The 15,683-nt window shown below is 37.6% G+C and overlaps 1 protein-coding gene across 2 annotated transcripts in view; it reads right to left on the bottom strand.

Moving 5' to 3' along the window:
• The window catches only part of CNTN5 (contactin 5), a 1,232,567-nt gene that overhangs the window by 130,356 nt on the left and 1,086,528 nt on the right, over window positions 1–15,683 (bottom strand). The window lies entirely within an intron of this gene.

The raw sequence follows: 15,683 nt of genomic DNA on the forward strand, positions 1-15,683 counted from the left end.
CCCATTAATTCACTAGTATATTAAGCTACTTAAGCAACCTGAAACAAAAAGAAGCAGCTATTGTGATTTTTGATATGCCACTAGATTCTGCACTGATTTTAGGAAAGAGGAAGTAGCAGGCTGTAATACTTACAGGAAAACCCAGAGGCCCCCTTGGACTTAAACTCCTAAAATCAGATCTTTGTAGTCCTGAAAAGAATAGATTATGCCACAGTAATATTATAATATTAAAATAAGAAACCAAAATAATGGTTAAATCTGTTTAGTCAACATCTTTTATGTTATTTTAAAATGTGTATTCGATCTTGCCGATCACTCAGAACTGACAGTTATTGAGAACATTAAACTGGTAACAACTGGAAAAGATTCTAAGGCTGCTGAATATTGCTGAGAAATGCATACTTATCATCAGTGAAGATACCAGTTTAAAAACATCATACTGTTTTCAGTATAGATCAAACTTGATTTACAACATATAAGAAGGGAGATAAATTTAGAAGATAGCCAAACTAGAAATAGAGAATTTGATTTAGTCATTTATGTCTAGGAGAGAAACTAACTTGAGACGTTTGGAAAACACATAGTGCCATCAAAAGTTATAAAACATTCAGGATGGTTAATGGAAAGTTCTGCTCTTTATTTAGATAGTGCTCATTTCCTTTCTTTTTTTTGAAGCAGAGTAAACATTTTATGTAAAGTTACTTCCTTAAAGAGAGAAAATATGAGGCGACCTCAGGGAGGAGAGTTACCTGAAAGCTTTAGTTTTATTTAAAAAGAGAAAGTGCACACTCAGAGAAAGGAGAGCATGGGCTACTTCAGAGAGCAGGACACTGAAAGACTGGGAAAAAGTCAAAGTTACCCACTTAGAAAGTGCGGGTGACCTCAGGGACAGAAACGTGGGTGCTCATTTTCTTTAAAAATGAAATGTAATTCGATTTCAATCCCAAAGACATATATAATACTACAAAAAGATACATTTGAAGCAAAAATTATACATTTTGTAAGAAAATAGGCATTCTCTTGTGAGAATTATAAACTTCATTGAAATTTACTAAATTTACTGAAAATTACGTCGGATCACTAGTATCTTGAAAATGTCTGGCTTTCACTAACTGCTGTAAATTCCAATCTAGCAGGTGAGAAGTTTGGTGTAAAAGTTCACTTCCTTAAATAAATAAATATCTTAAACAGCAGCAATATTTCAGGTTTTGATTTAAGATCAGTCTTTTCCCATTGACAGAAGGCAATATATTATATTCTCCTTTTAAAGATAGTTTATGAACACCCTGCACTTTAGGCCACCTACCCACTTGGGGGATGAGCAATTTTGAATACCATGATGCTTTTTTATCTGTCAAGTGGCAGGGTCATTTAACCAAAAGCGTGTTTTCTGATTTAAAATGCAAATCTTCATCAGATGAGCTCATTTTATTTTTAACATAGAAAAGAAGGAAATAGAATAGACAATGAATATGATTTATATTATAGTGTCTGGCTATTACATAATTACTTAGATGACTGAATATTGAATTAATTTTTTCTTGCAATTTCCAACCTCTTTATTTTCTCCTCTGTACTATGACTCCTACCTTTGGGACTTCCAGATTTGGGAATTAATTCTTTTGAGAAATCCCTGGATTTGGAATAGGATGGCAAGGGAGTGGTCAAGTGAAAGACTGTTGGGGGCAGGGAAATATTTTAGAAATGCAAACTAGCATGCTGACATTCAGTATCATGTCATACTCACTATATTCTGGTCTCTGAACTTCTCCATGAATCTTTGCTTAGATCTGCAGATGTCTTGGTTCTCATCATACACCAAAGTACTGGGTCCCTGGTCCTTGGTCCCTGGTCCCTGTCTTGTTAATCTTCCCAGTACCACAGTTTACCTAGGATATCATAATGCTCACCCCTATTTTGCAAGGATTCATTGCTAACTTCCTGGTGCCTAATCTGATTTCCAAATTTCAGGCCCATTTTCTGGCCCCTCCAGTTCCATTTTTGGTGACCTAGCTTTGAAGCTTTCAAGTAGACTGCCCATCTGGGAGTACTACCATTTACCCACTGTCATATTATTTAGAGATTTATACTCTGACTTCCAGATTAGATTTCTTTCTGGAACCATATCATAGTAGATTTCAAATCATAGAACAGTAATCATTAATCAAAACTATGTGTTTTAAAGTCTAAGAGGGTTGAGTTCAAATTACTGCCATCAAATTACTAGTATTGTATGATCCTAAGCTGAATTATTTAACCTCTTTCCTTATATGTAAAACTGTCATAATTATACATAACTCATTCTTCAAAAGTATTAACTAGATAATGTACACAAATGATTCTCCTTTAGTGGTATATGATAAACATTAGTAAAAAATGTACTCAAAAATATAAATAAAATTTGTGACAAATTTTAAAAAGGAGAAAGGAGAGAGTGCCAGGGAAAGTTCTTAGTATGTAAACCTTAACTATTTAGGGTGATCAGAAGTCTTTTCTGGGAAGTCATATTTGAGCTGAGAAATGAGGGGTAGTGGGAGTTCACTAGGAGTTAAGTGTGGGAAAGCAGGGACAATATCATTCACAGAGTCTTTGAGGTAGGAAAGATCACTAATGGCCAATTATGGCCAGTTATGACAGCAGCATAAAACAAGGTTGGGAATGGTCCAAGCTGAAACTGGAGAGGTAGGACCTAGTATTATGGGAAACATCTGGTCTTTATGTTAAGGGCAATGGGAAGCTGCCATTTTTTTAACAGCTTTATTGAGTATGATACGCATACCATAGGCTCTCATATTGTAAAAGTGTGTACTTTGACAAATTCTTACAAGTGAATGCATGAAACCATCACCACAGTCAAGAGAGTCAGCATACACATCACCCTCACAGCAACTCTGTGCTCCTTTCATCCTCTCCAACTCCTTCTCACCACACCCCAATCACCAGACAAATGCTGAGCTGCTTTCTGTCATTATAGTATGTTTTCACTTTTACAGAATTTTATATAAATGGCATCATAATATTATATATTGCTTTTGTTTAGTTTATTCCAATCATAATTAAGGTGAGATAAAATTGAGATTCTTCTGTGTTTTTGCCATGATAAATAATCCATTCCTTTTACTGCTGAATAGTATTCTGTTGTGGGTGTATACCACAGCTTGTTTATTCCTTCACTTTTTGGTGGACATTTGGACTATTGTCAGCTTGTATCTATTGCAAATAAAGTTGCTATCAACATTTCTGTGTAAGTATTTTACAGTATATTTGCTTTTATGTTTTATAAATAGTACTGCAATGACTGGATCATCTGGGTTATGTTTATGTGCATTTAGTGTTTAACTGTTTAAGAAGCTGTTGTACTGTTTCCAAGTGGTTTTACCACTTTACATTCCTAAACACATTGCATGAGAGTTCTTGCAACAGTTGATATGGTCAATCTTTTTCATTTTAACTATTATAATAAGTAGGTAGTAGAATCTTATTGTGGTTTTAGTTTCATTTCCTTACTGACTAATGAGGTTGAGCATCTTTTCATGCACTTATTTCCCATATATATATCTTTTTTGGTAAAATGTTGGTCAAATATTTTACTGATTTTTTTATGAATCTGCTTTCTCATTAAAGTTTGAAAGTTCTTTTTATATTCTAGATGTAATTACTTTTTCAGGAATGAGATTTGCAAATACTTTCTACCAGTTTGTGGCATACTTTAGCAATTTTCCAACTATAGAAGTTCTTTATATTGATGAAGTCTAATTTATCAATTTTATTTTATCATTTGTGTTTTTGTTGTACTAAGAGATCTTTATCTAACCTAAGGTCACAAAGATTTTGTTTTCTTCTAGGAAGTGTATAGTCTTAAGTTTTATGTTTATGTCTTTGACTAATTTGCAGTTACATTTATTTATACAAGAGTATGGATCTAACTTATTACTTGTTTAATGTTGTTTTAGTTTTTGGCTCAAGATGTCCAATTGCCCCAGCACCATTTAGAAAAAAGTATCATTTCTCTATTGAATTTTTTCACCTTTGTCAATAGCCTGCTAAGCATTTTGTGTGGGTCTATTTTTGGGTTCCCCATTCTCTTACATCGGTCTATATGTCTATCCCTCTGTCAATGCCCTATTATCTTTTTTTTTTTCATTTATTCAGTAAGTATTTATTAACTGCCTACTTAGTGCTACGCATTGTTCTAGGTATTTGGAATGCATCAGTGAGTAAAACTTAGCCCTCATCAAGCTTACAGTCTAGGAGTGGGTCACTGATCTCAGTCAGAATAATTGAGTTTACTATATACTTTAAATTATAAATTGTTTTAAATATGAAAAATACAGTAACATTTAAATACCCACATTGGTATTAACAACTGATCTTTTTTTCTTTTTTTTTTCTTTTTTTTTTTGGTATTATTAATGTACAATTACTTGAGCAACATTATGGTTACTAGACTCCCCCCATTATCATGCCCCACCACATACCCCATTACAGTCACTGTCCATCAGCATAGTAAGATGCTATAGAGTCACTACTTGTCTTCTCTGTGTTATACTGCCTTCCCCGTGCCCCCCACCCACTACATTATGTGTGCTAATCATAATGCCCCTTTTCCCCACCTGTCCCTCCCTTCCCACCCATCCTCCCCAGTCCTTTTCCCTTTGGTAACTGTTAGTACATTCTTGGGTTCTGTGAGTCTGCTGCTGTTTTGTTCCTTCAGTTTTTTCTTTGTTCTTATACTCCACAGATAAGTGAAATCATTTGATACTTGTCTTTCTCCACCTGGCTTATTTCACTGAGCATAATACCCTCTAGCTCCATTCAAGTTGTTGCAAATGGTAGGATTTGCTTTTTCTTATGGCTGAATAATATTCCATTGTGTATATGAACCACAACTTTATTTATTTATTTATTTATTTATTTTATTTTTCTATTTTTTTTTGAGAGGGCATCTCTCATATTTATTGATCAAATGGTTGTTAACAACAATAAAATTCAGTATAGGGGGGTCAATGCTCAATGCACAATCATTAATCCATCTCAAGCTTAATTCTCATCAGTCTCCAATCTTCTGAAGCATAACGAACAAGTTCTTACATGGCGAACGAATTCTTACATAGTAAATAAGTTCTTACATGGTGAACAGTACAAGGGCATTCATCACAGAAACTTTCGATTTTGATCACGCATTATGAATTATAAACAATCAGGTCAAATATGAATATTCGTTTGACTTTTATACTTGATTTATATGTGGATCCCACATTTCTCCCTTTATTATTATTACTATTTTTATTTTTAATAAAATTCTGAAGTGGTAGGTAGATGCAAGATAAAGGTAGAAAACATAGTTTAGTGTTGTAAGAGAGCAATTGTAGATGATCAGGTGTGTGCCTGTAGACTATGTGTTAATTCAAGCTAGATAAGGGCCTTAAAACATCCATGGATGCAGAAGATTTCTCTCAAAACAGGGGGGGGTGAGGTTCTAAGCCTCACCTCTGTTGATCCCCAATTTCTCACCTGATGGCCCCCCTGCGACTGTGCCTGTCTTAGGTTGTTCCTCCCTTGAGGAATCTTACCCGTCTCTGGCTAACCAGTCATCTTCTGGGGCCATACAGGGAGATATAAAGTTGGTGAGTGAGAGAGAAGCCATATTGTTTGAAAAGGTTAGCTTTTTACTTCTTTGCAGATTTATGCCCTGTGGCTTCTATGCCCAGCACTTGTCTCAAGGTATCTTTACCACCTGGAGGGATTATGATGCTCGGTAAATTCGATATGAGGCACGAATTCTATTTAAGGGTTGTAATTAGGAAGGAAGAAGAAAAGCTATAGAGGTAGCATATGGAAGAAAACATGGGAGAATTGATTATTTCTTTGACATATCTTCTTGTAGAGTACCTTAAGCATGTATAGGTTTTAAACTCCTAACTAACTTGCTCACACATATTAACATAATAGGAATATGGTGACATAAACTAAGCAAATCTATAATTACCAGCCATCTCCAGTGAAGCCAAGAAAACCAGTTAGGCACCCTAGGCATTTGTGAGAATTTGTCTGTGATGTGATGGATATTGTCCAACTGTACTTGAACAGTCTGAGAGAAATCAGACAAATTAAAGCAACCCATTTCTAGGATCTGTTCACATCCCATATGTTCTTTTAACCGTAGACAGTCTATAGTCGTAAGATTTTGGAGCGCTACAACTTGCACCCCTCCCAACTCCTGGTTGAGTTCCAACAGTACAGATCCAGTCAAATTCGTTGTCTCACTGTATGCACGTGCCAGCCTAGACATCTCCCTCCTCATTCCAGTGGCAAGTCCAGGAAACGGTGGGATGGATGCAGCCACAACCGCAGCATCACCCGGATCCCTGTGGAGGCTTTTTGATGATCATCCCCTGGCATGCGTCCTCCAGAGAGTGCTGATGCTGGAAGCTCCTCCTCATATCGTATCTTAGTTCATTTTCTGGGTAGCCAAGCTAGGCCTTGATCTTCTGCATAAAAACAAACAGACCGCTTTGCCCACACTTTGACATGCCCTCTATACCACTGTGTAGAACTCATTGGAGGTCAGCACAAAGGAACTGCTTTATTTTATTTTATTTTTTTAAATTTTTATTGAGAGAAAGGAATATTATCAGAAAAGAGTACCTCCATAGCCGATCATCTGACACCCTTTAAGTGATCTAAATTAAGGATATTTAAAGCATGCATTAATCTTTGATTTACCAAAAGTTTTATCCTATCAAGGAGTAATCCCCCTTTTCTTTCTTTCTTTCTTTTTTCCTTTTTTTAAAAATCTTTAATCTACACTTACATGAAGAATACTATGTTTACTATACCACGTCCCCCCTAAAAACCACATTACAGTCACTGTCTATCAGCATAGCAAAATGTTGTAGAATCACTACTTGTCCTCTCTGTGTTGTATATGTACCACATCTTTATCCATTCATCTACTGATGGACATTTAGGTTGCTTCCATTTCTTGGCTATTGTAAATAGTGCTGCGATAAACATAGGGGTGCATATGTCTTTTTCAAACTGGGCTCCTGCATTCTTAGAGTAAATTTCTAGGAGTGGAATTCCTGGGTCAAATGGTATTTCTATTTTGAGGTTTTTGAGGAACCTCCATACTGCTTTCCACAACAGTTGAACTAATTTACATTCCCACCAGCAGTGTAGGAGGGTTCCACTTTCTCCACATTCTTGCCAACATTTGTTGTTGTTTGTCTTTTGGATGTTGGCCATCCTAATGGGTGTGAGGTGATATCTCATTGTGGTTTTAATTTGCATTTCTCTGATGATTAGCAATGTGGAGCATCTTTTCATGTGCCTGTTGGTCATCTGAATTTCTTCTTTGGAAAACTGTTCAGCTCTTCTGTTGATTTTTTAATTGGCTTATTTACTTTTTGTTTGTTGAGGTGCATGAGCTCTTTATATAATTTGAATGTCAACCCCTTATCAGATATGTCATTTATGAATATATTCTTCCATACTGTAGGATGCATTTTTGTTCTGCTGATGGTGTCCTTTGCTGTACAGAAGATTTCAGCTTGATATAGTCCCACTTGTTCATTTTTGCTTTTGTTTCCCTTGCCTGGGGTGATATGTTCCTGAAGAAGTTGCTCATGTTTATGTCCAAGAGATTCTTGCCTATGTTTTTTATGAAGAGTTTTATGGTTTCATGACTTACATTCAGGTCTTTGATCTACTTCAAGTTTACTTTTGTGTATGGGGTTAGATAATAATCCAGTTTCATTCTCTAACATGCAGCTGTCCAGTTTTGCCAACACCAGCTGTTGAAGAGGCTGTCATTTCCCCATTGTATATCCATGGCTCCTTTATCATGTACTAATTGACCATATATGCTTTGGTTTATATCTGGGCTCTCTAGTCTGTTCCTTTTGTCAATGGGTCTATTCTTGAGCAAGTACCAAATTGTCTTGATTACTGTGGCATCAGGGATATTGGTCTGTAATTTTCTCTTTTTGTGGTGTCTTTGTCTATTTTTGGTATTAGAGTAATGATGGCCTCGTAGAATGAGTTGTGGAGTATTCCTTCTTCTTCTACTTTTTGGAATACTTTAAGGAGGAAGGGTATTAGGTCTTCACTATATTTGATAAAATGGAGCAGTGACACCATCCTGTCCAGGAGGTTTGTTCTTGGGTAGTATTTTTATTACCAATTCAATTTCTTTGCTGGTAATCAGTTTATTCAGATATTCTGTTTCTTCCTGGGTCAGCCTTGGAAGGTTGTATTTTTCTAGAAAGTTTTCCATTTCTTCTAGGTTATCCAGTTTGTTACCATATAATTTTTCATAGTATTCTCTCATAATTCTTTGTAATTCTGTGGTGTCCATAGTGACTTTTCTATTTTCATTTCTGATTCTGTTTATGTGTGTAGACTCTCTTTTTTTCTTGTTAAGTCTGGCTAGGGGTTTATCTATTTTATTTATTTTCTCAAAGAACCAGCTCCTGCTTTCATTGATTCTTTCTATTGTTTTATTCTTCTCAATTTTATTTATTTCTGCTTTAATCTTCATTATGTCCCTCCTTCTACTAACTTTGGGCCTCATTTGTTCTTCCTTTTCTAGTTTAATTAATTGTTAGTTTAGACTGTTCATTTGGGATTGTTCTTCTTTCCTGAGGTAGGCCTGTATTGAAATATACTTCCCTCTTAGCACATCCTTCACTGCATCCCACAGATTTTGCAGTGTTGAATTATTGTTGTCATTTGTCTCCATATATTGCTTGATCTCTATTTTTATTTGGTCATTGATCCATTGATTATTTAGGAGCATGTTATTAAGCCTCCATATGTTTGTGGGCTTTTTCATTTTCTTTGTGTAATTTATTTCTAGTTTCATACCTTTGTGATCTGAGAAACTGGTTGGTACAATTTCAATCTTTTTGAATTTACTGAAGATCTTTTTGTGGCCTAGTATATGATCTATTCTTGAAAATGTTCCATGTGCACTTGAGAAGAATGTGTATCCTGTTGCTTTTGGATGCAGTGTTCTGTAGATTTCCATAGGCCCATCTGTTCCAATACATTGTTCAGTGCCTGTATCTCTTTACTTATTTTCTGTCTGGTTGATCTGTCCTTTGGAGTGAGTGGTGTGTTGAAGTCTCCTAAAATGAATGTATTGCATTCTATTTCCCCCTTTAATTTTGTTAGTACTTGTTTCACATATGTAGGTGATCCTGTGTTGGTTGCATAGATATTTATAATATTTATATCCTCTTGTTGGACTGACCCCTTTATCATTATGTAATGTTCTTCTTTGTCTCTTGTGACTTTTTTTGTTTTGAAGTCTATTTTGTCTAATACAAGTACTGCAACTCCTGCTTTTAGCTCCCTATCAGTTGCATGAAATATCTTTTTCCATCCCTTTACTTTCAGTCTATGTATGTCTTTGGGTTGGAAGTGAGTCTCTTGTAGGCAGCATATAGATGGGTCTTTTTTTTTTAATCCTTTCAGTGACTCTACGTCTTTTGATTGGTGCATTCAGACCATTTACATTTAGTGTGATTATCGATAGGTATGCACTTATTACCATTGCATGCTTTAGATTCATGGTTACCAAACATTCAAAGGTAATTCCCTTACTATCTAACAATCTAATGTAACTCACTTCGTATGCTATTACAAACACAACCTAAAAATTCTTTTCATTTTCCTCCTTCATTCTTTGTATGTTATGAATCATATTCTGTACTCTTTGTCTATCCCTTGGGTGACATCTATTTAGCCTTAGGAATACTTCCATCTATAGGAGCCCCTCCAAAATGCACTGTAGAGGTGGTTTGTGGAGGTAAATTATCTCAGCTTTTACTTATCTGAAAATTGTTTAATCCTTCCTTCAAATTTAAATGATAACCTTGTCATTTAGAGTATTCTTGGGTTGAGGCCCTTCTGCTTCATTGCATTAAATATATCATGCCACTCCCTTCTGGCCTATAAGGTTTCTGTTGAGAAATCTGATAGCCTGATGGGTTTTCCTTTGTATATGATCTTTTTTCTCTCTCTAGCTACTTTTAAAAGTCTGTCTTTATCCTTGGTCTTTCCCATTTCAATTATTATATGTCTTGATGTTATCTTCCTTGGGTTCCTTGTGTTGGGAGATCTGTGCACCTCCATGGCCTGATCGTCCTTCCCCTGACTGGGGAAGTTTTTAGCAATTACCTCCTCAATGACACTTTCTATCCCTTTTTCTCTCTCTTCTTCTTCTAGTGTTCCTAAAATGTGAATATTGTTCTGTTTGGATTGGTCATACAATTCTCTCAATATTCTTTCATTCTTAGAGATTATTTTTTCTCTCTGTGCCTCAGCTTCTTTGTATTCCTCTTCTCTAATTTCTATTCCATTCACTGTCTCTTCTAGTATATCTAATCTGATTTTAAATCCCTCCATTGTATGTTTCATTTCAGATATGGAATTTCTTAATGATTGAATCTCCACCTTAAATTCATTCCTGAGTTCTTGAATATTTTTCTGTACCTCCATAAGCATGTTTATGATTTTTATTTTGAACTCTCTTTCAGGAAGATTGGTGAGTTAGTTTCATTTGGCCCTTTTTCTGGGGTTTGTGAGATTTTGGTCTGAACCATGTTCTTTTGACATTTCATGTTTCTGTGTGGTGCCCTCTAGTGCCCAGAAGCTCCAGTCTCTGGAGCTGCTTGGCCGCTAGAGTGAGGTTGGGGTTCGTAGGGGAGCAGAGCTGGTGCCTGGGGGGAGGAAAGATCTGTTTCCTGATTCCTGTTTGCCTTGCCTGTCTCCAGTATCAGAGCCAGTGGGCCAAACACACAGGTGTAAGCCTCTGTGCTTTGCATCTCCAGCTGTTGTAGGTGAAACGTCCCTCTGGCTGGCCTGACGCCTACACAGTGACAGCCCGGTTTACAAGCCAGTGCCGTCAGGCTAGGAGGAGGGCTTGGCAGGATGCATATCACAGTGGGGGGCCTCAGAGCTGAGTAGGCAGCCAGGGGGACGGAGTGCCTGAAGCTCCTCAAAGTTCCCAATCTGCTGGGCAGAGTGCGCCCAGACAACCTTCTCCTCCTATCCCTTCTCCTGTGCAGCAAGCTCCGTGCAAACCCCACTCCTTCAGCAGCGCTCTCACTGCTAGGAAGCCTCTCAGACTGCTTGCCTTTCCCTTGTCCCAGCATGGCCGGGTGTGGATCCCCTCCTCTACAAATGGCTGGAATCTGTCTCTCAGCAGTCTGCCTGTCCCAGGTCCCCATCCTCCAGAGCACCACACAATGTAGGTTTCTGCTTGCAAAGTAGATCTCCAGGGCTAGGTGTTCAGCAGTTCCAGGGTTCCACCCCTTCCCTGCTCCGTTTCTCTTCTTCCCATTAGTGAGATGACATGGGGGTAGGCCTTGGATCCCGCCAGATCAAGGCTTTCGTATGTTACCCTGTTTCATGAGGTCTGCTCTGTTTTTAAGGTCTGCATGCAGCCTGGTTCAGCCTTCTTTCCTGTTGCTATTTTAGGGTTAGTTGTAGTAACTATATTTTCGCACTATCTGTGGTTTTGGGAGGAGTTCTCTATCTCATCTCTCACACTGCCATCTTGAATCTTCCCATATTATCTTGATTACTGCAGCTATATAGTAATCCTTAACATCAAGAAGAGTAATTCCTCTCACTTTATTGTTTTTGGTTAAGATTGTTTTTCTAAGAATTTTGCATCTATGTTCTTAAGAAATACTGGTCTATAATTTTATTTTCTTTTAATATTTTTGTCTGGTTTTGTTTCAGAGTAATGCTGGTCCCAGAATGAATTGGGAAGTAGTCTCTTTTCTTCAGTCTCTGAAAGGATTTGTGTAGAGTTGACATTATTTCTTAAATGCTTGGTAGAATTCTTCAGGAAAGCCAACTAGCCCAGGAGTTTTCTTTGTAGGAAGGTTTTAAACTACAAATTTATTTAAAAAAATAGATATGAGACATTCAGATTATATACTTCTTGAATGAGCTCAGAAAGGGTTTTTTAGCTGTGGGATTCATTTGTAAGAAATAAATTTACTGTATTGTTTATTATTTCCTTTATTACTTATAAAAATGTAAATTTTTTCCTTGGCTTTGGATTCTTCAGTTCTGGCTTAGCCTTGATTAAATATTTAGTCTGATATGGTTACAATCTTGTAACAGCCTAATTCTGGTATACTGTCACTTCTCTTGGGTATATTCTGACAAATGCAGGTTTTATTATTATCAGACACTATAAAATTCAATAGTTCACTCCAAGATGCCATCTTTTTTTATCACAGATTTTTTTGTATTTTTCTTTTCCTGGTACTATTTCTCTTTGGTTGCACTATATGAAATTTTCAGTATGAAGCTATTTTTATCCCACAGAAATGGCAGCTTCACTTGGTTCAGCCTAATGGTTATGTAAAACTTTTGTGCACTGGTACTCTTACAGGGCTACAGAAGAAGGAATGAACATTTTGCCTATGTCAAAAGTGATGCTGCACATCTGTTCCACATAAGTCTTCTCTGCTATCTCTGGTTGCTTTTTGCCCCAATTGGGCTAGTATCTGCTGCTTATGACCCAACTGCTGGGCATTTGGTAGTTGTGGCTCTCTCAGATGACATCAGCAACTGACACTGGGTCTTTAGGATGCCATGCACTGAGAGTCAACTGGACTGCTCTTCAATACATTACCTTCCTTTGGGGATCAAAGCTGAAGTGGTAGGAAAAAAACCAGAATATTACACACTACACATAGACTTTGAAGTCACCATGTGGAAGTGGCACACAGAACTTCTACTAACATTACCTTGGTCAGGGCAAGGCATTTGGCTTCAAATGGCCTGAAAACAACAGGGAAGCATGGCAGTAGCACATGTCTGGGAGAAAAACTAGAAATATATGGTCAACAGCACTAATGAATATGGTATTTCTTGTGCTGTGCCAAACATGGCCTAAGCTATAAAGGGAATTTTAAGGTGCAATCTCTGTCCCCAGTTCTAATAATTCAGTTGTTTATACAAGGACTACAAAACAGTAAAAACTATGTCTGGCTCTAATTCTTGTATAGCTCAGAAGAGAAGAAGATCAATCAAATCTGGGAGAGTTAAGTAGCGGTGGACAAGGTCTGATATAGATCTTAAAAAATGGATACTTAGAAGAGAGTAGAAAAAACTTTTTAGAAAAGAAGGGACAGAAGGAGCAAAGGAGGAAAAATCAGAAGCGGGCATATGATATGCTCATGAAATAGGGATGACACAACCGGAATAGTGGTTTTGCTCTTAGGAAAAATAGCTAATAAGATTTAGAGAAGCAGGACGGCAACTGTGCCTAGGTGGTCACTAATCAATAGCAGAAACAAGAGGTGCCCCTGTTTTCACAGAGGAAGAGGGAGTGAACCCGAGGGCTTTGCTACAGCACATCAGCAAGGGGCTCATGAGCCAGAGGACAGGGTCGTGGAAGCTGACATAAATATTGCTACTCTTTGCTTTTGGCTCTTCTTAGTTTCTCTGCACAGCACATTCTCCTTTGAAATGAGAACCCTGATGGATTTTTTACACCAACTACTGGACAGAGATGTGGCAATAAATCAGGTCAGAGGAGGGAGGGAACCCATATCAGAAAGTGAGCAGCCACACAGAGACCTTTCTCACCTTGGATCCAAGAGCCTCTATTAAATGCAATCTGGGTTGTAGGTGGTCTTCACACTATGAGACCACCTGTGATACTCACCAGAAAGCATGGAGTCTACAAAACTGAACACTGATGGAACCTAACACTCTACCTATACCTTGGTTTCCTGTTTGGGTCAATGAAACAGGCATCCTCTTAATAGGAAAAATAGTTACACATGCAATTATGATTAAGGGAGATAAGTACTAAATGGAGATGCCCTTTCTGAAGAAAGTGATATCTAAACTGAGATCTGAAAGAATGGTAGGAATTAGTCCACTGAATAGCTTGAAGTTGGGAAAAAAGTAAACTGCTTCAGTTAGATTCATTAACTACTTATTGAGAAGCTTCCATATTCCAGGCACTGCAGAAGGCATCTGAGATACAATGATGGAACCATCCCGGCTCCTACCAGAAGGAACCGCAGGGAACAGAGGAAGCATCAGACAGGGAAGCAGGAAAATGAACATTTAGCATAATAAATTCTGCAAAGGGATAGGTACGGGGACCTGTTTGGAATACATAGGAGGGGCAGCTCACCAGCCCAGAGATGTGAGTGTGGTGAAGGTAGGCATCTCAAAAGAGGGGACATCTTATTTGAAGGTTGAAAGTAGTACATCTTTTCCTTATCCTGGTTTGGAAGAAGGTTAGGTAAAATGACCCATTCATAAGCTTTTTGATATGTTTTCCTGACTGCTTTTCTGAAATGTGGTCTTCTACTTCTTTCATTCATATTGCACATCACCTCTGAATTGAACTTCATGAACCACAGGTCTAATCACTCTTTTGCCTGAACTTTTCATGGCTTTCCTACAAAATAACATACGTGCTCCTTAGTAGAAGAGTTGAAAGTCTACACCAAAGTTATAACTTCCATTATCTCCTGATCTATACTCTGCAGGTCTCCAAATTCCCTTGCAATGCATTCTCAATATATATGCTTTATTTCATTTATAATTATGCATGCACCACACACACACAAATGAACACACATATGCACATGCGCACACACAGTACTATGCAGGCATACCTCATCTGATTACACTTCTTTCTTGTGCTTTGCAGATACTGTGTTTTTTATAGATTGAAGGATTGTGGCACCCTTGTGTTAAGCAAGCCTATGAGTGCCATATTCCCAACAGCATTTGTTCACTTCATGTTTCTATTTCTCATTTTGGTAATCCTCCCTATATTTCAAACTTTTTCATAGTTACTATATTTGTTATGGTGATCTTTGATGATCTTTGATGTTGCTATTGTAATTGTTTTGGGGTGCCACAAACTGCACCCATGTGAGACTGCAAAATTAATAAATACCGTGTGTGTTCTGACTGCTCCCCCAAGTAGAAAGTCCCCCATCTCTCTCCATTTCCTATGCCATGAGACAAAACAATATTGAAATTAGCCCAATTATAACCCTACAATGACCTCTAAGTGTTCCAGTGAAAGGAAGAGTCGTGCATCTCTCCCTTTAAATCAAAAGCTGGAAATGATTAAGCTTGGTGAGGAAGGAATGTCAAAAGTGGAGAGAGGCTGAAAGCTAGGTCCCTTGCACCAGTTAGCCAAGTTGTGAATATGAAAGAAAAGTCCTTGAAGGAAATTAGAAGTGCTACTTGGTGAACACATGAATGCTAAGAAAGAAAAGCAGGCTTTTTTGCTGATATGGAGAAAATTTCAGCTGTCTGCATAGATCAAACCAGCCACAGCATTCCCTTAAGCCAAAGCCTAGTCCAGAGCAAGGCCCCAACTCTCTTCAATTCTGTGACACCTGAGAAAGGTGCCTAGAAAGGTAAGAAAGTTGCAGAAGAAAAGTCTGAAGTGGGCAGAGGCTGGTTCACAAGGTTTAAAGAAAGAAGCCATCTCCATGGCATAAAAGTGCAAGGGGAAGCAACAAGTTATACAGAAGATCTCACTAAGATTATTAGTGAGTGGACGCTTACTTAAACAGCTGATTTTCAGTGTAAATGAAACAGCCTTCTATTGGAAGGCCAAGGACTTTTACAGCTAAAAAGGAGAAGTCAATGCCTGGCTTCAAAACATCAAA

Source organism: Manis javanica, chromosome 6 (assembly GCF_040802235.1).
Source record: "Manis javanica isolate MJ-LG chromosome 6, MJ_LKY, whole genome shotgun sequence".
NCBI lineage: Eukaryota > Metazoa > Chordata > Mammalia > Pholidota > Manidae > Manis > Manis javanica.